The following is a 25,901-nucleotide window of genomic DNA, read 5'->3' on the forward strand; positions in this document are numbered from 1 at the left end:
GTTCCACAAAAGTGAGCGTCTGTTTCTTTCATCACTTCACTTTACCAGCAAGTTATTTCCAGAATCTTCTGTCCTCTATCCTCTTTTGCTTGAAGGAAATGCAAAATTACTGATATGATTGCTAGGAATTCTTCTCCTTTAGCAACCTTGGAGGCTCCTTGAAGCCGTTCATTAGCTGTGAGGTATCCAGCGAAATCAAGTCATAACAGAGGATCTAAATCACCATGCCTGGTTTGCCACTTTCTGAATTAGGAGCCTTGATGATATCAGTATCAAGCCTCATGAAAAATATAATTGCTCATTCTTTAAATAAAGTCTTCAGCAAAGACCATCTCTCTGTCTTAGGTGGCTGTGTATATATTTAATTTGTTTCTTTTGTTTTCAAAATTGAGTAGTTTATTACAAAATATGTGCCATTCCATATCACCACCTGCGGCTCAGAAGATGTCATTCAGTTTCTGTATTGTGGACATGGTAACAACTGAAAACTTCCAACAGCATGGATCCAATCCCTTTTGATGTCCTTTTTCCTCATAGTCACAGCTGGCTCCTCCTCAATACTCTCTGATTACTTTTCCATGGGGTTCCATGGTGCTCCTCCTTGAATCTGAGCTCGGGAAATGTCTTAAATATGGTTGTTCAATACATAATTTTATTCTTTTTTTTTTTAATCTGAAAATTCATGGGAAATTTTAAAAATAAAATTGCCAACTTTTTTGTGAAATTCCCTACAGGATCAAATTTTATGGTCCTCATCTTACAGTTAGAAAACAGAGAGAGGAAGGTTAGTGCCTAAAGTTAAACATGGGAAAAATGTGGTTGTATGTGGAATAATACCTGAAAGTCCTGGGCAGCATTCCCTCCTCCCCATCCTCTTAGGTTAGGCTTACAACTTAAGCTTGTGGCAAAGTACTTAACTGCACTGGAAAGTCTTCTGTGTGCTTGTATGTCATACTGCAGAAAAAAAATGGAAGACATCAGAAATTTGTGATTTAGAGCTGTGAGATCCGCAAGCACTTAGATGTAGAACGAAACAGGAGGGGGAGCTCTCGGTACATCGGCCAATGATGAAAGCACGTTCCAGTGCAGCGATGTTTCCCAAGCCATCGCCCTACCTCTGCTTTCAGCTGGGAAAAAGGTACCATTTTCTCACCTGCAGTGCCTGACCTTCGGCATCTACTGGCACAACAGTTTTCTTAAAATTGCATCTTCCCTTCATCAAAAGCTTTCTTGATCACTGGTAATAAGTGGTACCTTGTTTGTTGGATTACACAGGAAAAACTGAGCTAATTATCTTCTCACCTTTGCCTTTTTTGATAAAATACATAAAATCTAACTTGGTTCAGCAAGCAACTACAGCAAACAGCTAGGGAACGAGCAAGGACAACATCAGTAACAAGTCAGAGATCCAAGAGAACTACAACTGCTTTGCCTCATTGTCACTCTGAGTTAGGTCTTTACTTCCTATGTTTGCAGCTCAGCACCACAACCTTCTCCTGCCCTGTGGCCCAATAAGCCAAATGCAAACCATACCTTGGGCTGTGATCTACTAATGACAAGATCGCCACTAGAAATCACATTTCCTCTTTGCAGCTTCTTCCTCATTTATTGCAAGGCGCTGCACTCAGCTTGAAATCAAGTAGAGACACTTGGGATGTCTGAAAAGGAAACAGCTAATTATAGAGTAGCTACACATGCAAGTAACAGGGCAAAGAAGTTAATTTTATAAGCAAAACCAAAATACTATTGAAATCAGTCAGGAATAACTCATCCAGCTCTTGTCGCATAGCAATTTTATAGCAGGTAAGAAGAAGAACATGCAGAAGGATTGAAAAAAGGTTTAATAGACACAGGACAGGCTAGACATAGAAAGGTAGACTGTGTATATTTTGAATCATTACCCATCATAAATTTGTAATAAAACAGGATGATTTCTAGAGTAATAACCTTAGGCAAGATGTGTATGACCCAGAAAAAAAAATCTTTAAACGGTTCTAAAATTACCCTATTTTACTTGTCTGGTAATTCTGCAAGTAGTATACTTCCAATAGAGAAAACAATGGGACATTTTCTAGCCTTTTATTATGAGTTGGATTCAGCCCATTGAATCCTGTAAAATCAATAGATTTTAGGTAAGCTACAATAAAAAGAAAGGTTTAGAGAAAGATTATGAATAAAAGTAATACTTGAGACCAATCAACACTGAATGTTCATTATTAAATAGCTACCAACTGCTTGCGATTGACCTCTGAAGTTAGAAAAGACAGCTGAAATAAGTTAAATGCTAAGAAAAGTAAGAAATCTGAATAGATGGGAAAAAAGCGTTCCTAGGATGGTCCAGGGAATAGAAAGATTTAGATGAGGCTTGCTTAATTTAGCAAACCAGATGCTGAGAAATGAGTATACACCAGAGAAGACAAAGAGCTAGTAAAGCTGAAAACCCAAAGTTCACTCAAGAATGATTAAAAAAAAAAAAAAAGTCTTGGGTAAGATTAGACTGGAAAATTAGAAGGTTTCTAATTGCCAGAGAAATAAGATAGAAGGTTAACTACTTTTAAGATCAAACTGGATAAATTTCTGAAAGGAATTACATGATGTGGTTGCTAGTAATAGCAAAGAGCTGGTACCCAGGAGGTCATAGCTGCTCCCCATTACCCAGGACATCCTGTCTTATCTCATGGCCTTACAAAACAGAGGCCTGTCAGCACTGCTTGGTATTCCACAAACAGAAAAAGAGGCTAAATTTGTCAAATGCACTTTAGAAGTAAATTATCCACTGCAAATTATTCACTAGTTTTATTATTCTATAACTCATGTAGTGAATGAAATTAATCTAAAATTAATGAATTCTCTTAGTAGGACTAAATTAAAGATTTGTGGTTAAGCACTCAAATGACACGCATCAGATTCTCAAAGAACTCTGGCTACTGTTTACTTCTCTGACACCAAGATTTTGCAGTTTTCTCTTTTTTTCCTGGGACACATATTTTCCACCAGGAATTTATGTAAAAATTTCTAAAGTTAAAATATACTTTAAAAGTGAGAACCGCTAGGTCCAAGACCTGTGTGTATTGATACATCCTCAAGGCACTCCAGTGACCTAGCATCCAGCCCTTCTGATGAAAGCTATTGATATATGTTAGAAACAATATTTATGTATATGTAAAGTTATAGGGAAACGTCTAAATTGTGATCCCAAAGTTGCAGATAAACAAACACAATAGTTTTATTTATCAGTGGAAATTAAGGAGAGAGCATCAATAATGGAAAATACTAAATGTTGTGGCAAAAGCAGAGACCACACGAAATCAACCTGGAGATGCCTGCAGATAGGTATAAAAATGAGAAATAGAAGCTCTATGTTCTGACTTAAAGGAAAGATCCAGAAGGTTGCTTCAAAAAGAAGGATCTGAAAAATGCTCAACCACTAAACAAAGAATATCCAAATGTATACAAAAAGAATTTGCAGTTGGCTGAAAATTAGAGAAAAGGCAAAGGGAATACAAAGCAGATTGATTGTAAAAACTTTAGTTTTGAGATGGAAAACCAGAACGTTGTTAGTAATACAAGAAAGCAAAATCTCTCCCACAGTGGATGTTTTCCATTTTCTTCCCCAGCTTTCAAACATTTTGACCAAAAAATGCATATATAAGATGGTTTGGTTTTCAACCAAATGTTGGGTGAACCACAAATGAAAAAAAAAAGTACTTATTTTCAGGCTATGAATCTGAAGTATCACTTTGAATGGAATTGATGGCGGAATGAAGGAAGATAAACTGGGATCAGAGAAGGATGCTGAAGCTTAATGAAGGGTCTGTTTCTGATCACACCTGGGGATTTGTCACAGCTTCCTATGAATTTGCTAAATAGGGGATTGAGCTACAGGATTGGGGGTGGAGGGTTGGAGTTCAATGTTTAGCTATAATTAATTGATAGAAGAGCTTTCAAGGAAAAGTTTTATTTTATTTACTTGTAATTGTTCCTCATTTTCTTTCTGATTTGGTTCTGGTTTACTCATTGTGGTATACAGATAAGAAATCATCAGTTTGGTCATGCTGTTGATGAGAATGATATGGCTTTTTGTTTCATTTGCTCCTACCACCAGCAACATGCTTGCTGCTGATACCGTTCCTGTATTTTGTTCAAGGATGGTTCAAGATACTAAGAAGATATTAACAGCCCTAGGAGCAGGAACAGAAGCCATGTATCAGGTACATGTCCCAAAGATTCATTCAGTCTGCTTCTCCCTCTTTCCAAGCCAACAGTTGTTTATATTCTTGCAAAGCAGCAGAAATTTGAAAGGCCCCTTACTGAAACATGTCATGGAACAGCCTTCGGGCAGTAGCTGAGACATCCCAGAGAGCTCTGACTGCCTAGAAGCTAGATCTCATGTTTCCTGGGGTACCATACATGGTTTTTTGCATGGCCACTCTTTTTTTCACAGAGCTCATTCCCAGTGTTATGTGGTGTTCATGATCCAGACCGAACTCCAGGCGTGCAGGTGTGAATCACTGAAACGAGCGTGGGCATGCTACAGGTAGCCAGATTTTCCCCTTGTCCAAATCTTCTGAATCTGCACAGCCCACAGGCAGCCAAATGGAGAAAGTGGAAGAGTCTACCCTTAGTCAGAGACACTTAATTTACAGTGATTTACCTTTAAAATTAATTATCCATTTGCAGATACGGCTCTTTGTGCTCTATTGTTTACACTTATAAATTAAAAGGGTTCTTTACCTAGCAAGTTTAAGTGATACTACAGCTCCGCAAGTGGAGCAACACAATCAAAAAGAGAGAGAAGGAAATAAAACCTTAACAGAGAAATGAGTCCCCTTGTTTCCTGTGAGAGAAGAGAGAGGGAAGTTAAGGTGCGGGTGATTTGCAGATTTAGTTTTGGAGCTCATTGGGAGGTACTCGGCTACAGCTAAAATGGCTGCCATTATAAAAACTTGGGTAGATGAGATGCATAGTAGATAAAGTGGTACCCAGTGTCTCCCTTGGAGCACTTTAACAACTCGGTTTGAATTCGTAAGCGTTCTGATTGTACATGTGCAAATGCTTCCATATAAAGGTTAGGCACCCATTGTTATTGCAGCGTCTGTTAAAAAAGATAGCCATATCGGTTGCTAGGAGATGGCAGACTTCTCCTGGAGAAAAATCACTCCTGATAAAAAAAATGATTTTACATAAAGACCCTCTTAAATATAAATATCTTTGACAGCAGCTATTATTATTCACTGAGTTCCTTCACAACTGAATAAATGGCAGAAAAATATATTATTTGAATACCATTATGTCCTAAAGTGTTAAATAGATTTTTCCTCTCTTTTCTCCCCTCCCTTTTTTTGTTACTCCAAAGTGATATTTGCTTCCAGCTAAAATTGCTGCCTTCCTTTTTCTATAGACCATTCCATGAAAGAAACATTTGGAGAACTGAGCTCAAAAATTGAACTCGCTTGTCTTCCCTTCCACCGTAAAACCAGCTTCGCTTAAAACGAATTGTACAGTAGGATAAACACTTTATCGGGAAGGAACTTGGATGCAAAAAGATGAAAAAAAACCTGCAGCAAGTCGTCACAAATGGATGGCTGGGAGAAGGCAGGTGGGAGGCTGTGCCTCATGAAAGCAACCAACCATCCCATTTCATTTCAATAATGTTTGTAATTTTCTTCCTACTGGGGTGGCTGGAAGTACAGCTGCCCTATGTTTGTGTCCATGTGCCCAGCTTTTGGTGAAAATGACCCTAACAAATAAAACATGAAACAAACGATATACTTGCTGTTTTAAACTTGTGTAGTCAATAAATGAAACAATAATCTTTCCTAATTTGGTGTGCTCAGACTTGCTATTGTGGACATGAGAACTCCCCAGCTGCAGAACACAAAGGCACGCTGCCTGCACAATATGGGCTTTCAGCAGCTGTGCCTTCCATTGACCGGAGCTGGGAGAAATGTAGATCAAATACCGACAATAAGAGATCGATGTTGTCAATATTAGCATGAGAAAGAGTGCACCAAACTCTGAGTGTGTCCTTTTTTTGTGTGTGCGGCTGTAATAAAGTTTCTCAAGAATTTTGCATGCAGGGGGGCGTGTGGGCGTGCGCATGTGTGTGAAGTGCCTCGGAATCAGGCAGCAGCATGTTTCCTTGTACAAATATTGACAGGAATCCTTCGGTTTATTTGGAAATTTCCCTGAGAAAGCTGCAACAATACGGTAATACCTCTTCACTACTTTTCACACAGTTGTTTCAACTGTTGGCACCAGGAAATCCTTATTGTTTTAATCAATTCCACTTGGAGTGATGACATGTTTCTTTTTTTCTTTTAGTGACAGACACGGTGCATTTCCTTGCACAAAGTTCTCATGAGAGACTTTCGTGCCGTGCTCAGTATATCCAACAGCATTTGCCAGAGGGCTGAAGGAAGGGGTGACTATTTTTCCCTCTCCTGTTTTTCATCCTGATACTTTATGCTTCATTGCTGCACTTTCAAATCTACAAATGACCCCGAGAAAAGCAATGGGACTACTGTCAACGGTTATAATGAAACATCTGAGGAATATTTGGAAGATCTGGAGTTGTTCACTTAGTGAAGCTTTGAATTTAATCTTGATTCTGCCTTCCTCCTCAATCTCCTTTCTACCACTTACACTTGAACAAAACCCATGCGCTAATGCTTTAAATGCATTCTTTAGTGCTTTGCATTAATTACAGACTTGATTAAAGTTATTAAGGCAATTTGAATGTAATATGTGTGTACCCAACTAATATACTATGATGAATGTTATTACTGCACCATACTTTGCTCTGCAGTTGGGTATAACATATAGCACAGACAGAAAGGAGAGGTAAGAAATGACTTCTCTTAAGGTATGCGGAGAAGAACTCGGTCTCGGTCACTGTGCTGGTGACAGCGAGAAATACTCCGTTTCCACTGCTCAGAGAACAGGCAGGCAGGACCCTCTCTCCCTGTTCCCACAGACCCCAGGCAATGAAGGAATTCACCACCCGCAGCACTCATGTCAATGTTTGGGACCAACCGAGAAAATGCACTTGTTTGCATAGTGCTATACGAGTTCATCGCCCTGCATAATGAATAACTGTGCAAAATAAACATTTCTGACTCCAAACTTTTACAACTTAACACATGCCCTTTAAAGACCTTAATTGCAGCAGCTGCACATCCACTGATCTGCTGCAGCTTATCTGTTTTGACATCTTCTCCATTCCTTTTTTTTTTTTTTTTTGCCTTGATCAAGTAAATTTGTAGCTTCCAAGCTTCATTCAGTTAAGTATTGCAAGGCAAGCAAAATTTTGTGCTTTCTGAGGTTATTTTTTTTTTCCCATTTCTCCTCTTCTTCCATGATTGAGACTTCCTGTTTACCTCTCATAGACCTTGGCATCATCCTTCAGTCCCAAACTTCCGCTTTCTGTGCCATCCTGTACCACTCCAGGCAGCAAAAACTTTGATATCAGCTGTAATGAAGGTGGGATTAAAGTCCAAATTTTATTTGTTTCACGAGGCTCAAGCCTATAAGTTGTTGAATGCATTTTGCTCCCATTGATGCTTGAGCGTAAGTGGCTGCACCATGGCTCAGAGCTCTGTAGTTGAGGCACAAAATGCACTAGAACCGTCTTGTCCTGTTTTGCTGGTGCAAAAACAACGTGGGCATCTGACGGAAGTAGCAGTAAAGCATATTCTGGTTTCTGAAAAGATGCAGATATGACATGGAGCATACAAATCATTGGATTGCCTTTTTTTTTTTTTTTTTTTCAAACTCTGAACTCATTTCTCTGTTTTGAACAGGACCGGTCTTAAAAGAAGTTTTCAAACAGAGAGTTCAAGGAGCGAAAAATCATTACTGGCACTTAGACCTTGCGATAACATAACAAAACTGTATAATTTTTCCATTCTACTAAGTTATAAACCGTCACAGGGTAAATGCCTGAAGATAGCTATGTTTTAAAACAGTCATAATTAACCATCTTATCTGGGGCAAATGCAAGGCCTAATTCCCTAAAATACTGTCTAAGAGCAAATACCCATATTTATAAACAGTGGAGATCATAGTCATTTTCCCGGAAATTCTTCCAAAAGACAGAACTATGTGAGTGTTAAGTTATTATAGCTATGTTGCAAGACTAATCAGGACCTTTTTTTAAAGTTTAAAAACTGAAGAAAAATATATTAAAGCGTGCATAGAACTTTGTGTATTTGTAAGACTTAAATTCAACAGTGAAAAACATACAATAAATAAAAAGGGGAAAAAAACCAATATATCAGGAAAAATACCTACAGCTGTAAAGATTGCCTTCACTTTTTTTTTTTTTTTTAAAATGCACATAAATTAATTGCTGCTTCATAGACAGAAGCAACTTTGGACAATGGGACTGTGACTGTAAAATGCTGTTGAAATAGAACTTGGTGAGACCTGTCCGTGTTAAGCTTCAAAACCTTTTTTTCTGAAATAACTTTAAAAAATAAAGAAAAGAAGAAACAACTCTAGACATCCAGGAAATACCTGGGTTTGTGTTGTAGTCAATCATGAAAATTAGGAAACATATTTTAAGCTGTCTTGAACTACAGCCCATATGACTATGATAGACATTTAGCTCTTATGTCACTGGTATTTAATGCCTGTTCTCTGACTAATATATGCACATAGCTGGATAGGACACAGCTGGGTGCACGGCTGAGTACAGCACAAAACTTTCAAAGTGTTAGGGATGGTAAAATTACCTTTGACTTCAGTGGAATAGGACATACTTCATTTAAATAACTGACTGGCAACATTTTTGACATTTATCCCGTCCATCTCTTTAAAAACACACCTAATTAGTTGAACTTGATCCAGACAACTTTTAAATATTACAATAAAAATAAATAAATCCCCTGATATTCCCATTTTACTAGCAATAAATAGAGAAAAGTCTGAATTTAAATGCTAGCTTTGACCCCCTGCTCCTGGCACAAAGTTAATGTGCAAAAAAAAAAAAAAAGAGAGAGAATCCAGTATGTCTTTTATCAAAAGTCAATTCAAAGCTCAATATAAAGTTCAAACCTTTTGCAGCATACATTATCATTAAGATGAAATATTTAGTGGCTCTGTATTCCGGTCATCTTTTGACAATAACCTACAATGTCTCAGAGGTGGCGGGTGCTGGAGAATTCAGTCAATTATTAAAGAATATCTCATTTTTCAGGAAGAAGGTCTGAAAACCGCTAATTTGTATTAGCATGCCATCAATTAAATGGCACCTTCCATTTTAAAGTCCTGAACAAATTCCATAAACATTAAAAATTTTAGCTGCTTTGAATCTTTTACAGTAGCTTTATAAAATCTTGAAACATTGTTACTTAATAGCCATCCCCATCTCTTGCCCCAGTGAACAGGTATAACTCTTTGTCCTGTGGACAATAGGAAGTCACATTTTTGGACTTCATGAAATGTTCTTCAGAGATAAGCTTGTCACAAATTATAGCTACTAATAATGTTTCAGGCTTCCCTATGTGATAGGGATTGCAAGGTGAACACAAGGTTGGAGTAAAATTAAAGTAGAACTGCTCTTACATTTTTTTCAGATTAAAATCTCACTAATATTTAATATTTGAATTTAAGCAAATGTTTAAAAATTAAAGCTCTTGTGATTATTAAATGAGCTTCAATGCAAAATGGAAATTGGATTGCTAAACATCCCAATGCGTTCACATGGATATGCACACAGGAGATGTCACATTTTGGAAAACATTTGCCAAGAAAAAAGCTTTCAAGGGCTTATTTTTGTTTGAAACTCTTCTTGCAGAGTTAACTCACACCACATACACAAAAAAATACTTCTCCATGGGGTTTTAGAACATCAGTCCAAGCAAAAACCACTCTGAGACTTTCAATGTCATCATCATATGTCGTGTTACATTTCCATGAGACTTTACCAACCAAATAGGATTAGGCTGATCTGGTACCAACGGGTAAGATTTCTGAAGGAACGCTACCACGTCTCATGTCCTCTGTTACCAGCCGTGCTTACAAAGAGTGTCTTCTCCACGAGCAGTCCCACTCCAATCAGCAGGCTCAACTGAGACAACGAGCCGTAAGTGGAGCGGGTGACGGTACAGTCGTGCTGTGGTAGGAGAGAGCAGTGGGAAAACCTCTGTCTCCGAGAAGTACAACCCAGGTGTCCCTGGCTGTGAAGGAGAACATAACCTTGGACACCTTTGCCAGATCTTCTGATGAGCATCAGGGGCTGCGTGGGCTGAGCATGGCTCCGTCGTCTCATTCATTCCCTTCATCTTTCTTTTCTGTGATGCCACAGAGAACAAAAGAGTAGCTATTTTGCACTTGCCCGAATGGAAAGTTCTGGATAACACTTACACATTCCACACTTGAGAAGACAGACATAAATTTTAAGAAAAGATCCTTTCTATAAACATTTCCACCTGAATATACGTAGAGCAAAACATTAACTGAAAAGGATGTGAATGAAGCTGAAGTAAACTTAAAAAACCAGCTGCACTAACAATGGAAAGCTTCTTTTTTCTTTTTCTTTTTTCTCTTTTTTTTTTTTTTTTAATTTCCTCTCCTCTGGCAATAAGGTTCCAGAGAAACCAGCTTCACAGAAAATGAGCAAGTGAACAAGTGCCCAGTGACTAGGCATACACTGGAAATAAGGACTGCCCGGATGAGATCTAATGCCATTTTGAGGCTGACTTCACAGAGGAAATGAACCCTTTGATTAATATTTGACTGACTCTGTTTCCTTGTCTTCAGTGATATTTTTTAGTCTGAGATAGTAAAATCCAGATTGTTGTGGCAACTGTGAGAACAAATTAGTCAGTATTTATAAATCACTTGGAAGAAAAAGTGCTATTGCTGATAATTATGAAATTGGATGAAGTCAGCAAAACATGTTGCATAGGAAACCAGTTGTTTCCTCTTCCTTTATATCTCAAAGTTGGAAACACAGAACTGCAGTAATCTATTGGTGATGCTGCGATGTAGGCTCTAGTACTCCAGTCAAGTTTGTTGGATTCCATACTACTACCTGGGCGTTCACATTATTTTGCCTTTCCAGTTTTGTAGGAAAGTGAGGACAACTGACCCATTTGCAGAAAATGTCAGCGGTCTGAAAACTTTAATGAGTTTCCCTTTTGCTCACAGCCACCTGAACTGCGGAAGAAATAATTCTGTATGCTTTAGTCTTGAAAAAATAAATCAGATGATTCCCGGCTTCTTAAGTGTATAATTCACACCTCAGCTAACCCATATTCTCTTGAAAATAGCAGCACTTGATTGTGTGGAGTTGAGGGTAAAAAACTATTGGAGAAGGGAAGCCTCAGGGATCAGCTTCCCCCGGAGCCAACCAGCCGCACCTGCGCACATACACGTACACACATAAAGACCATGCTTCTCTCAGTGGAGTTTTGTTTTGTTTGCATTTTATTTGATATTTTATTTGATTCTATTTTATTTTACTTTATTTTTACAGTTAAACTGAGGTTTGCATGTACAACATTACAATAGCTCTTTCTTAGTTGCTTGGTGAATAAGGGCCACTGTTTGTATGTTTGGTCTTGAGTGACAAAACATTGGTACTAAAACATTTAAGAATAAACATGGGAAAGAAAGAATAAGTTTTTGGTTTTAAACATCTGTTTTAAAGTGATATGAGGGAGTGAAATTAAATTTAATAATCTCTCTTCCTTCCTCTGCTTTTGAAATCATAAGACAATGTGGTAGGACATGTGTTTCAGATCTAGTGTGGTATTTTCAGATGTAGACAATTCATTATCCGTGGTTCTCCTTTTCTGCATAAACCATGATTTTTCTAAGTACAAAATTGTCTGCTAAATTGTCCCCAGGTTACACAACACAAAACAGCATTTGTGTATAATAAGGCATTACCTCCACCTGCTATAGACAGTGTTTATTCTGCACACTTTGTTTTCTCTGTTGGATTGCGGCCAGCGAACTCAATAGTTTGTTGGAAAGCAAAGGATCTTACATGTCAAATTGTCCAACTTATTTTACGTAAGCTTAATCAACTGTCAGCCCTTTTTCAAGGGAGTAGAAGGGAGGTTCATCCATGCTTTGCAATGGATATTTCTCCAGTGAAAAATTCATTTTTAATGTCTTTGTCATATCCTAACTCACATATGTGTGTATGCTTAAATCAGGCCACAGGGTGCGAGCCGATTTAGACACCCAGCCACAGGACTTCTGTACCCACATTAATCACGCACTTGAAAATGCTCGTCAGTTGTGCCAACCACCTGCTCGTTCAGATTTGCACAACGTTTTCTGAACAACTTTGATTATACCTGTGCCCATCTTTATGCCCATAGCTGTATGCCTCAGGGCATCACCCCTTCTCGGACCAGTAGATCAGCCTAATCAGGAGACCTTTACCACACAGAAGCTAAATCTTTTGACTGACTGTCCATTTAAATCAGTCAGTTCAGTACAAAGCAGCAAGTCACATAACATTTTTTTCTCTCCTTTGCAGGACAGAACTGTGCTTAATTAGGCATTTAAGAGAGACTTAACTTCTACAGTTCTCACCACACATGCTATTTTCAAGCAGCTCAATGATCTGAAACACCAATTAGTTTCAATTCACACCTATTATCCTCCTTTACTTCACTGTTAATTCAAAGTCCAAATTTCTCTCCTTGTCAAAAAGTGATAATTTTCTCTTTTTGTAAGTGTTTCATCGGAACTTCTGAAAACTATAATGCCAAATGCCATTACTTAGAACTTCATACGGAGGCCATATACCATTTGCCAAGTTTCCTATTTTCATGTTTTTATGCCCAGCATTTTCTCTTGCTTTCCCTCCATTAATAAATGTATTGTTTCAACTCCCTTGAAACATATTCTCTCTTCAACATTCTTCTTCCTAAACCAGTTAGAGATTTTTACAGGACACCATAGTGATACCGTTGAAAGGGTATGTGACTGCAGTATCATAAAACACTGCCAATAAACATGCAATAAAAATTAAAGCAGCAAGGATGAAACATCAGGTCTTCCCCTGTCTCACACATCACAAGCCATTCTGCAGTAACACCAGAAAAACACTCAATGCTTAATATGAAAAAAACAGAAGTCCTCAAAACCTGCATTAGTTAAGGATGCCTAAAAAAACCCAACACCTCCATTATTTATCATTTAATTTTTAGATCACTGATATTCACCAGTCAATAGTCCAAAGGATGAGGAATATTCTTAGCCAGTTTTTTACCATATGTGCTTACCAGTCCATAAAATCAGTGATATCTACAGCTCTGTGGGCATACCTTATGGCAGTCCCTTATTTGTTCCAAATATTACTATTACTTAATAGCTCAAAGTAGCGGGAGGAATAACTTATTCCTTAAGTATGCCTTTTGTCTGAATGTCTTTTCTAGAACTTAAATCAGGTCACACTTAGAAGAAGAATCAGAAAAAAACAATCAAGTATCAACATAAGCACTTCAAAAACTCATTTGTAATTGCTACATCCCATTATTTTTTCCTTTTGAAAACTAATGCTCATAAATTCTGACACCTGATTATCTTAGTGGCCCATATTAACTTTTTAATAGTTTGTTCTACAGAATCATAAAATTGTTCAGCTCTTCCTTAGTTTGTGAATTATTATTTTGAATTTTGTGAGAAATATAACAAGTGGGATGATGTTTCAAATCTCCTGCTGATGAGTTGACAATACAGAATTACCTATCAGTACCAAATACCTTTCCCTCCATATACAGTACAAAGTTACTTATCTGTGCGCCTGCTGATGTTCTTTCATGCACACCGCCTATAGAAAATTAGCATGTTGCATATACTGCTTCCAGCTACTGCAAAACAAAAAATCAGTTAAACGTTAATCTTTTCAGTTAAGTTGCAAATGTTGCTCAAAATTTGTTGGAGTGCTTTCTCAGTCCAGCCCACCACCAGATCTCTACACATTTCACGTCTATCTGACAAGTTTTACATGTGATTCTCTTTATTATGGTGTCAGACTGCATTAAAATTTATTGTGTTTGTATTTAAAAGAACAGGGTTTTGTCCAAAAAGTGGAGAGACAGTTCTACCCTTGATGATGAAATATTCAGAAAAACATGATGTGAATCTGTTGGTTTGGCTGGAAATCTGGAACTACCTCTGATATGAACTATGGGCATGTCTTATTTTGGCACAAACGTAAACTTCAGTTTATATGTATGCATGCTATATGCTACTGCCAAACAAAATATCTCCAAGTTTAGTCTTATAAGTCTCCTGCACACTTGCAGTCAAATGTACATATGAAAATCACTCAAAGGAAAAATTGAATTTTCCCTCATATCAGCAGCTGAGAGCTCTAGCATATGTACAAGGGTCAAAATTTGCAGGTAACTGTGTTAGAGACACAAATAACCTCAACACCAGATGAAATCTAAAAGCCAGGCCAGAATACATCCAAGATGGACTATCCACTTGAGACATTTTTATTTAGATTTATAGAAATACCTTCTCATACTCATTTTCTAAAATGGAAAGGCTAAACAGTGCAGAGTAACAGCAAAGCATTCAAGCCCAAAAAAACCTGTTAAACGAAACGGTCCTTCTTCATGTGTGAATTTGCACAGACAGTCCACAGCATTTGAAGACATCAAAAACAAGGCAAGGATAAATCTTACCCACAAATTTAATTAATAAACTTCATATTTGTATAATGGCAGTGAACAAGGATTAACCAAAAGCAAGCAAAGCACAGCTACAAGTCATAACCATGTCCCTAAACCAACAAGAAATATAACTGTGATTGCTTTGCCAAGGGTTAATTCTGGATATCTCAACAGCACATTTTCTAGAGATTTTTGCTCCAGATTGCAGTTAAATCTGGCCTATCACCAGGGATTCAGCCTCTCAAAATTGAGGATGTTCAACCTCTAAACAGTCACAAATGCTCAGCTTTTCATCTACAGTTCCTATCAAATATAGAAACATCTTTCATATGTTTAGTTTTTACACAGATTTCAGTACTCCTCAAACTTATTTTAAACCATTTCATAGCTATCCTTCCTGCCTGTTAAACACATCAAGTGCTTCAGTGCCAGCTGGTGTCAGAAAAGAAAGTCTAAAAACAAAAAACATACTGCTGGCTGTCTTCTATCCTTGCTGGCACCCACTGCTTGAAGACAGATTAAAACACTACTTGTAGCTCTTCTAGCTTTCCTCAGACACCAGAATCTTACAGTGGGGGAGGCAATTAACAATACCACTCTGCGGCAAGGGGCATTTTCTGAGTTCCCTTCCTCAGTTCTATTATGACCTCTAATCTGATCCCCTTCTGTTTGCAAAACAGCTTTCTATGCAGAAAAACTTTTTTTTTTTTTTTAAAGTTCCAGTGAACTTATTTTTTTTATTCTATTCTGGTATAACCAGTCAACAGAAGAAGAAAAAAAAAAATTGCCTTTATATTGTGTGCATTAAAAACTTTCAGCAGACTTGTGCATTCAATTGGGTACTGCCTCCACCTTCCCTTCCAGCTCCCCCACATTCTTTGTTCCCTCACAAAGACCAGGCTCCAACTACCTTATTTCCCTCCCTGCTCACCACAAGTGTTGGAAGAGATGCTAAACTCCACCACCACATCAGATGAGACAGAAGCAAACGGCTCAATGTGTACAAGAGTATCATGGCATTCAGAGAAAAAGAGAATTACACTAACTAGGAGATATCTCATTTACTCCATACATTGAACTTGTTTCTTTTGTTGAAACCATAATTTCTTACAGTCAGTGTGACAATTTACCTATAGGTAGGAGGTTTTGTACATACAAACATTTCAAAAACACTCAGATTTGCAGTTCCATTGGCTTTAATTGGATCCATTTTGCAGAGCACCTTTAAATCAAGACTATGCATTTTAAAATCAATTCCTACACGACTGGACTGTTGAGCAGTAGTGGTATGACGATTTTAATAAAGCAATTATTTATTATTTTCAGTTATTATTTTCATACCACAATTGTATTATTAAAAAAAAAAAAAAAGATGAGAAGTGGATACCAGCTCTCCCGCCATTAGAAATTTTAAAAATATATGCAATACTCATCTGATTAGAAGAACAAGGTCTGATTCAGTCAATGTTAATCAAATTCATGGGAAAATGTCAAGAGATTAGAAGTTACAGTATGTGAGTCTCCTAAGTTTAACTTCTAGTAGTAAAATTGGAAGATCTACATCTAAGGTAGTAATTATTTTTAATACAAGTAAAGTGCACTTTTCTTTCAGTAAGATGTTTGCTATCAGAATTAAAATATCCCTATTGCTGCTACTTTTAAGCAATACCTTACATTTTTCACAAAATGCACTGCAAATAAGTTTATAAATAACATTGATTAAAATAGTTGGAGCTGCATAAAAACATCAGTTCATGTAACTCTGGTGTTCATGACTACTACTTTTATGAGACACAGAAGCATTTTTTACCTATAAATAAATGTTTTAAATGAAAAATTCAACCCAAAGCATTATTAAAACTTTAAATCCAATGTCTTTGGTTATTATTCGTTGTTGGAACAAGAACGATAGTAAAAACTTCCATTGGCTATGCCCATACTGGCAGACAGTATACGAACCAAACTAATAACTGCTTTGCAAGCAATAAATTTTGAACTTACATAATAATAGCCGTTTTGGCATTGCTCTAGTTGCCCTAGTAGAACTGCAGTTGCTTCCAATATCAAAATTTCTGGATAGAGCAGAATACTTCTACACTTTATGGCTCAGTTCCATCCAAAGCTAACTCTAAATACTCTATCCAAATTAGCAGAGTTAATATAATTGTGTTATAGAGATACTCCAGCCAGACTAACTTATCTTTCAGAGAAACCAGTTCCAGTATTTCTATAGGCCAATTTACTGCACTTTGTAGACAAAACTAAGAATGAGGTCCAAGTGAGGACGCAGGCATCTAAAGCAAAATATAGGCCAGTGCAAAGTCCTGCGTACAAAATAGTAATTTCAGATTGAGCTGCCACCTAACTGTCAGGACAGTTAAACTTATATGGGCAAGAAAGAGCACTCTCAAGCTTCTCAGCCTATTTTGCATCAAAAATCCTGAATTTCAGAGTATCAGAAAGAGAGCCAAGAAGGATGGGTCTATATCCTGGAAGTGAAAGCAGGTGGGAGGGACAAGGGAGTTCTGCGGCTCAGTCACCACTTCAGGGAGTCTTCAAGGAATCCTACAGTACTGGCTACAATATAAAAAGTCATTGCAAACCTACAAACTTAAGAAAATATGGTATAAATTATTTTCTGCTGTTTCCAGAAGTCATATGTGGACAACATCTCTTAGCAGTGGCTTCTCAGCTCTAGATCCTGAGTTGATGGAGGTGCCTACCTACAGCCCAGAGAGAGATAATAGAGGAGAAAGGTTTTCAAATATATCACTGTACTCACTATTTTCTAATTCATAGTTCTGCAAGCCCTATGCAAAGCCATGCAGACTCTCAGAGGCTATGTCTAAACAACTAATTAAGAAGAACTCCCAAGCTCCAAAGTCCACTTACATTCTCCAAGGTGGCCTTTCATGCAGATGACCATTCTCCCTCTTCGGTCCTGCTTACATTTCCTAGTTGCCAGTGATGGAAGTCTTGCTGCATAAGCACAGTTATCTTCATAAGGCACTTGGATCTCCCTGCACATTGTATGGGAATACTAGGTATCTAGTTCTGGCCCACCACATATCTGGACACCAAAATGGAAGAATTTCAGTGCCTAGTTTATATATGCCTCAGTACTGAATCTAGACCTGTAAGTGGTTATGTTGCATACATAGTTATATATAGTTGCAGCCAACTTCACAATCTTGCTGCATCTAAAAGAAACACTATAAATCTGCCACAGTCTGTAAAAATCAGCCTGAATGCCAATCTCAATCTGGTCATGTAAGCAAAGATTAGAGTGCCTATTTCTGAGCCAGTTAAAATAAAGCAAAGGGGCGCTCCACAATCACAGAGTAAGATAACACCAGTCCTGCAAATATAACTCAGGAGTTTAAATTCAAATTGTTCTGATCTAACTTCCAAAAATCATTATTAGCAAGTCTAAAAATTAAAAATCAAATATTTCAAATTGTAACTCAGGTCGAGAATGCTCAAGTGAGGATACCTCGATGAAAGTGGCTATGTCAAACTTTTATCAGCATGGTCTTTCATAAAACCTGTCTCCAAGTACATAAAGCAAAGAAATTCCAAACCAGGAACAATGCATTTCTTCCCCCTCGCCTCTCCTCCCGCTTTTCATGTAACCCTTTCAACACTTAGAAAATGAAAACACATCTTATTGCAATAGCTGCTCACAGTTACTCATATTTTCTGTTGCTAAAAATATCCAGGTTTGACAGAATAACTTAGACAGAATGTCAGATGATGCTGTATTTTGAACTAATCTTAAGGAAAACAAAGATATTTCATCCCAAAATATTCGAGCAATTTACGAATATGATGCATAGGTGATTGATTATGGCCCTGATATTACTGGCTACACCAATAAAAACAGCAAATCAAGACTTCAAACCCTTTCAAGACTGGCCCAAAAATCCATATGAAACTTTTTTTGAAAGAGATGTTCAAAACCAAAGTGTTAATCTGAAATAGTATTTTATAGATTTGATACAAAATCCATACATGTACCCAAATACAAGTTGATGCTTAGCAAAATCACTTTTTTAACAGTAAATATTTGCAAGAGATGCAAAATGCCTGACTTTTTCTTACAGCACTAACTTAGAATTATTAACTTGTTATTTTTGGCTTGGAAATTGCTATATTTTGTGTGAATTAAGAAAATGTCCTTCTGCTGTATCTCATTCAATATTTTTCCATCAGTTTTAAATGCTAATATTCCCCTTTTGCAGAAGATTTTAGGTAAGGTTCTAGAAAAATATATTTAATTTTATGATCAACTGTAAAGTTCCTGCTTCTCTGAGACTGTTCACGTATAGATTATATGCAAAACCAACATAACCCAGCCAGATTTAAAAACAAAACAAAGACATTTTTAACTTCTGTGAACCAGACTAATGACATAAGTCTAGAATGTTTTTGTCCCTGTTTCTAGGCGCTACATGGTGCCAATGAGAATACAGTTTATGCCAATCTTAATCTGGCCATGGGAAAGAAACAGCCAAAGATATATAGCCAGAACTGTTTACGAGATAAACAAAAAGTTTACTGCTTCCCACATACTAGGGAAACAGTTGGATTACACATCAGCATCTGGTTGCTCCAGACAATACTACCAGGAAGTTAATGAAATTGGAACAAGGAAATTACTATGACTCGGCACTCCATAAAAAAGTGTAATTTATCATCAGTAAAAAAACAATGGGAGCTTTGCTGATAAATTAACAAAAGAAAATATAAAGGCTGTATTGCTGTGAAACAATAACTCATTTTTTTCTGGATAAATTAGTTCTGTTCCAAAACCTGATGTCACCTGAAATTAGAAAAACGGTCTCGCTCTGATGAGAAATGGCAATCTTTTTGGATTACAACTAAGACATGAGGCAAGGTGTTCATCTGAAGTTTCAAGGTACTCATGACATTATCTTCAAATGAAATCTCTTTTAGTTTTATTCTAAAGGTGTTTGATTCCGCAAAGACTAGGAAACCAGAATACTACTTTCAGCATTAACGAAAGTCTCACAAAAGGCAAAATAAGTGTTTCTGTTAAAAGACTCATTGCCCAGGAATCAAATTTGGGCTGCCAGTTTGGTGACCAGCCAGGTGAAATATTCTGAAACTCTGGAACATGGTTGCCTGAAACTTCCCCACTGGACAGCCTTCGCTCAGTCCACACTGTCTGTGGAGCATTACAAGATGTCGTGTCAAAATTTCTAAGAAACACTTTCCTTCAAAGCTGGAAAATTTCGGCTTTCAGGAATATGCTTTTCATTCTCTTTGGCCATTACCATAATACATTTATCCCTGAAAAGGGTCTCAGTTATGGCACTACAATGGAGTAGACTATTTCCACTTCAGGCTCTTGGATTGTCTTCAGATCACCAGAGCATACCTGGGTGAAGGACAGTACTTACCTGCTAGTTCTCACCCAGCAAGATTTTCCTAGGCTGGTCCCATCACCATGCCACCGTCTGTCTGCCAGAAACCTGGCATGCCCATGACCTACACGCAATCCCCTGTCTGACTTGTATTGGTAACTGCCAGCACTTCTCAACAAAAGGAGGAAACTTAGGCCATGGTCTGGACTCCTTATTCATAAGGCATATTTGTTCATGTGCCAAGACAGGAGTAGGGCAGCAAGGAGACACCCTACAGGCTCAGTCTTCTCCCACTAGCAAATTCAGCTTGCGTAAAGACCGCTCGAAGAGAATGGTCCCATGCAGTGTACCTTCTCCATTATTCTTCATGCACGTGCCTAAGGACGCAGAGGCCCCGTACCTGGCAGGACCCTCCACTGGATCAGCTCTTTACTCTGGAGGGAATAAGGGATAGGATCATATGTTAGGGACAGAAAATTGAGTTCAAGAGAGCAAATCACAGTTCTCTGGGAGTGTCTATTAGAAGACAAATATAAAATGAAATATGTTATTCTTTTAAAAAAAAATAAAAATCCTATTGTTTTGGGGTTTTTTTTCTGGAGCAAATGCTGTCCTTGTTCTTGGTACCACTGAAGAACAGGCATTCGCTGCCAGCCCCCAGACTACATCCTCAATGTCCTTAGCCATCTGGAGATCATTCAGTAGCAGTAGACAGGACTCTTTCTTCCTCCAAGCAATGTCTACTCTAAAATTAGGGCTAAGTTTCTTCCAGGAAAGATACGCAACATCACAAAAAGCCTCTTCTGTAAAGACTGTCCAAAGATATTCTCTAAATTAATGAATAGTGTTGTAGCACCTACAGTCTTTGGCTCTAAGCAGCACAGAACTGCACTAAAGAAAGACATGACAGGTGTCCCTCGGAGCTGACCTTCAAATCAAGACTGAGACCTCTCTTTCTGATTATCTAACTGCCCTAAGTAAGTGATTTCACTCCACAAGGGAAATTCCAGTGGGAAAATAGCACTCTCCAACCAAGGATCTTGCAGACCAGTGTTTTGCCTCTACTTACATCCAGCATGTGTTCCCCAAAATTGAGCTCATGGGCTGTTGGGGAGAAGTTGGGCTGTGGGAGAACTTGCCTCAGAGATGGTGTACAGTTTGTCTGCAGAGCTCTTTTCTCAGACAGTTGTCAGTATGGAAAATAAGCTGTCATCAGATCCCTTGGCAAGTCAACGCATTTTACTAATCTGGCAGAAAAATACAGCAGAAGAAAACCTGACTAGCTTCCTGCCAGACTAGTAAGATGAATTGTCTTACTGCAAAAGCTGGCACAAGGGAAGGGGTGGAACCATATGGCTAGAAATTGGCGCAGGGGTACAAAAGATTAAGGAGAAAGGATTGGGACTTCCAGCTTTCTTGGCAACAACTACATTGGCCACTTACCCACACCCCGGGTACTGACATAGTTCACAGCACAAGACAGTGAGTACTTTAGAGAATGTGCAGTTGATAAATGGCAAAGGGCAGAGGTATGCAGCAGCATTTCATTGAGCCACTAAAGTTCAGGGGCTCAGTCCTGGCCCTCCTGAAGTCAGTGGTGCAACTGTGGCGTTCTCCATCTGGTTAGGCTTACTATCCATCATTGCAGTGTTTCAAAAACAATAGCCACTCAAAGGAGTACTTGTATATTGGATTAAAAGTATACTACTGCAGATAAAGGAAAAAACCCCAACAACACAGTAGGATAGAAATGCCTCTAGTATTTGAAGCTACAACTCTCCAGAAATACATTGTCTTATTATCAAAAATGCTGCTTATTGGTAAACTTTTACCAACGTATTGTCACTCCATAAAATTAACACCCTGTGACTGTTCCCACCGAAATTGCAAGAATTTCCACTGTATAAAAGGCATGTGTAAGTCATTACATGATTTAAGCCACAGATATGAAACTCTCTAGCCTCGAAAATACAAACAGTAGCATTGTAACAACCCAGGAACTGTACTAAAAGTTAAACAATGCCTTTGGACATTAAAGATAAGACATAGAATAGGCTAACAAACTACACAGCTGATGAAAACAGTAGTGAATTGGAGACTTGAACAAAAAGCGTGAAAAGGAAGAACATCTGCAATACTGAACTACTGGAGGAAACAGAGGACAAATATCCCTGTTTCTTTAGCTGCAGTCTGTATCCCCACAACAGTTAAAATTGAATGCATCTAGGAGGTAGTACAGCCCAGCAGGAAAGTGTACAGAAACCGAGGATAATCATATGCAATTCTATAACCCCATGGACAAAATACTAATGCAATAGCTATATGGAAGAGGGCAGAACAGTTTTTTATTCCAAGTTGTCGAAAATACCGGTGAAATATAGGAATCATAATCTTTCAGAGAGAAATATAAAGTGGCCTTATTATTGAGAATGCTTTGCTGACAACTCAGTCTTTACACATATGCTCACGCATATTAAAGCTAGGAAGGACTACAGCATTTATTTAGACTGATTTCATGCATAAATTATTATAAAGTTTCTTAACAGCTATCTTTTCAGCAAATTCATAACTTCTGCTTCGACTGTAAGAGATCTTCTAGAAAGACAGCCATCATACTTGTAAACATATAGTGCTAAATAAAGGAGAGCTAGGGAGGGAGCCCAGGCATTAGACCTGATCACCTATGTTGCTTAACTGTTATTTCAGTCCCTGGCTCTGTTTTGGGCTGCTCCAACTAATCATCTCCAGTACCATATCCCAAAACCACATGTAGTGCTACTCAGAGGACAGCTTACTCCAGTGACCACTTACAAAAGCAAAATGAAGGCAAAAAAGTTGAGAAAAGTATGTCAGAATTTAAGTAAATTCTTTTTGCCATCAAAAAGAATGAAAAATTAATACGGCAAACAAATTATTTCAAAATGACAATTTTAATACAGTAGCTTTTTGTCCTAGCCAGATTTGAAGAACTTGACTCAAAATGACATGAGGAGGAAAAACTGAGTTGAAGGCAATTTGACAATGGGCAACTAGGTATTGAAAGTAGGTAGGAAGTTAGTAGGTACTGAAGAGTCTCAAAAGAAAGGGCTGACGAATGTTGTGTACTACATAAAACCATCTTAAATCCTGATTAAAGCCACAGGACACATTCTCCTTATTAAAGCAAAAGAAAATGGACTAAAATTAAAAGAAAAACCAAGCCTCATAATGATACTATTAAGATCTTTTTGTGAGACACTTGAAAAGGACATGATATAGAGAAATGGAGGGTTGTGACCAAATTGTTAATTAATAATGGATGGGGAGAGCCCAAAATACAAAGGAGATATTGAAACAAATCTTAGGCAAATTAAAATAAAGCAGACCTTCTCCTGTACTGCTAGGTACAGAAGGCTTCACAGTCTGTATTTATCCAGATGATGTTGAAGTAATATGAAACCTCATAAAGGCCACTGCAGGTCCAGCATCTCAGTCCTGCGTAATGTACACTGTGAAGCCTAAGATATGGGTTGGAAAGTCTAAGACTCTGATTCCCAAGTTAGTTCATTTGACTAACGCAGGATTAATAAAGGGCTGTTTGCTGATCACCTAATGAAATTGCTCCACACAGGATGTTCAGCCAAGGTAATTAATGAATTTAAGAATTTCTGGACCATGAATGCCAGAGAGACATTTGACTCATAAGCAACTTTTTTCTGTAAAGATTTTAGAGGAATGCAGATTTAAATGGATCTACATAGTGTATAGAAGACCAGTGCACCCATGTGGATAATTAATCTGTAATTAGATCAATAAAGCTAAACAGAAGGATAAACCAGGAATGTTGTTATGTGTCCTGTATTACTTAACCAAGCTATTGCATTTTTATCTTTATTAAATTAAGGGATTACTACTGTAGAAGGCATACAGATATCAGAAGAGGAGAAAAAGATCACTTTCCCTGTCAATGATATGAGAGTCTTTGTCAAGGATTTATAAAAGGTCTGGCTATGTTTATGAAGGCTTAAGGAACAGTTTGGGATTATGGTAGTACAAAGTGAAGTACACCAAATCTGAAGTAACAAAAAAGGACCTCAAGCCACAGTCTAATTTGTCCAGTGCCATTTGAGTGAAGAAAAACAAACTAAAACACTATTTAGAGATTTGTCATTCTCATTCCATCATTCTATTAATGCTGAACAACAAAATATATTGTGATCTGAGAAAGAGATACTCAGTCTCAAATAATACTGCAATCTGGGTTAGATGAACACATGTATATGTGAGGGAGAAAAAAATAATCTTGCATGGATTTACTAAATTCTATTCAGACTCTCGGTGTGTGTACCTGTACGTGCCTAGGCTTTACAAGTGTTTCAGAAGTACATAGCTATAAAATATTTTATGTTAGGAAGAGGAAAAGGGTGCAAAAATTACAGCATCCCCTAATTCAGTTCAAATGGAGAGGAAAAAAGAAAAAAGCATAATGGGTTTACAGTCCTAATCAATATTTTACAGCTCTCACACTCTGTGTACAACATGCAGAAGTTCTTGTGAAACATCTGGTAACGTTCTCATATATCTATCTTGAAAATTGAATCTCTCTCCACAATCAACTACCATTGCCTAAACTCTACAATTAACTGGGAAGCACTTTCCCTCAATGGGAAAAGGCAATTAATTGAAAAGAATTTTCCCTCCAAATTTAGGACCTCAGAGGCCCAGTAATTTCCATCATTTCCTCATACAGAATGGAAAATGACCTGGCAACACTGCTCCCAGAGAAAACAAGACTGTAACTAAAATTTGGGAGAACAAAATGTCGCAACCATATAAGTCTTCTGTGTCGTTGTTGCACTAAAAGATTTTATTCCTAATGCTGCCTATAAGAACAGTGTGAGAAGTGGTATCTCTGAATTCCAGCATATATTCCACTGATGAGAACTGCACCTCCTGGGTGTATGTAACCGCAACCTGCTTTTGTACAAACGGCACAGAAGCCTATAAGGACTCACAAATTATATATGATTGCATATCTAAATGTAAATGAATTACATAATTACTTTTACGTTCTTAGGAAGATAGATTTCATCTTCAGAACTTAATGTGTTTGTTAATGTAACAAACCTCAAAGTCCTCTGCAGTAAATGCTTTTATGTACAGCAAGAAAGAAATATGAGATACTTCAAATGACAGCTTGAATGCTGCTTTAGTACTAGGGATAATTTAGTGGTCTCCCTCAGCTTCAGTTGCTGTTTAGGTCAGCTAAAGTTGTGAATCCTTAAAAAGAGAACTATGATCAAATGAAATATAATTCTCTAATAAAACATAAGTTGTTGCAAAGCTATATTTTATATACTAATTCAACCCAGCAGTTAAAACTCAGCTCCCTGAACAATAAAAACAGTTTTGCTGAGCACAGTCCTTCCAGCTTCTAAGCTGCTCCTTCCCCCACTGTCCTCTATGTAACTAGGCGAATACAAAAGAGACCAATCAAACAAGATTTTTGTTTACCTTTCACTGAGAGATAGAAAGTGGTGAGCCTGCATATGCTCCTTTGTCCACAGAAAACATACACTAGATTTTGTTTGATACACATTTTAAAAGTTCCTTTTAAGTTTTCCCTTCTTAGAGAATAGTTGTGTTGCTATAGCTTTTGGCCCCTTGCTAACAGCAGTTTGTTCCCCCCTCACCAGAATTTGAAGCTTTTGATCTCTTTTATCTTCTGCTTGCTCGTAGCCTAAGAATTGCATCTGTGGCAAAGCTTGTCCTCTTAAGAGTCCATTGACTTATTGCTAGAAAGCAAGGAAATAGCTTTCTTTTCACTCTGGGTCCCTGTTGAGATAATACATTCTGAAGGGACACAGCCTGTGTGGAGTAATCA

At 37.7% G+C, this 25,901-nt stretch overlaps 1 long non-coding RNA gene across 4 annotated transcripts in view; it reads right to left on the bottom strand.

Annotated features, from left to right (window-relative positions):
* The window catches only part of LOC129201884 (uncharacterized), a 53,117-nt gene that overhangs the window by 6,414 nt on the left and 20,802 nt on the right, over positions 1 to 25,901 (bottom strand). The window contains exons 1-2 of one of the 4 annotated variants that reach the window (XR_008575522.1): positions 1,534 to 5,410; positions 838 to 954 (exon numbers count right to left, since the gene is read on the bottom strand). This is a non-coding gene — a long non-coding RNA (uncharacterized LOC129201884). Of the gene's footprint in view, positions 1 to 837; positions 13,839 to 25,901 lie in introns of those variants that run through there. The other 3 variants (XR_008575521.1, XR_008575520.1, XR_008575519.1) reach the window with 3 other exon arrangements.

This window comes from Grus americana, chromosome 1 (assembly GCF_028858705.1).
Source record: "Grus americana isolate bGruAme1 chromosome 1, bGruAme1.mat, whole genome shotgun sequence".
Lineage (NCBI taxonomy): Eukaryota > Metazoa > Chordata > Aves > Gruiformes > Gruidae > Grus > Grus americana.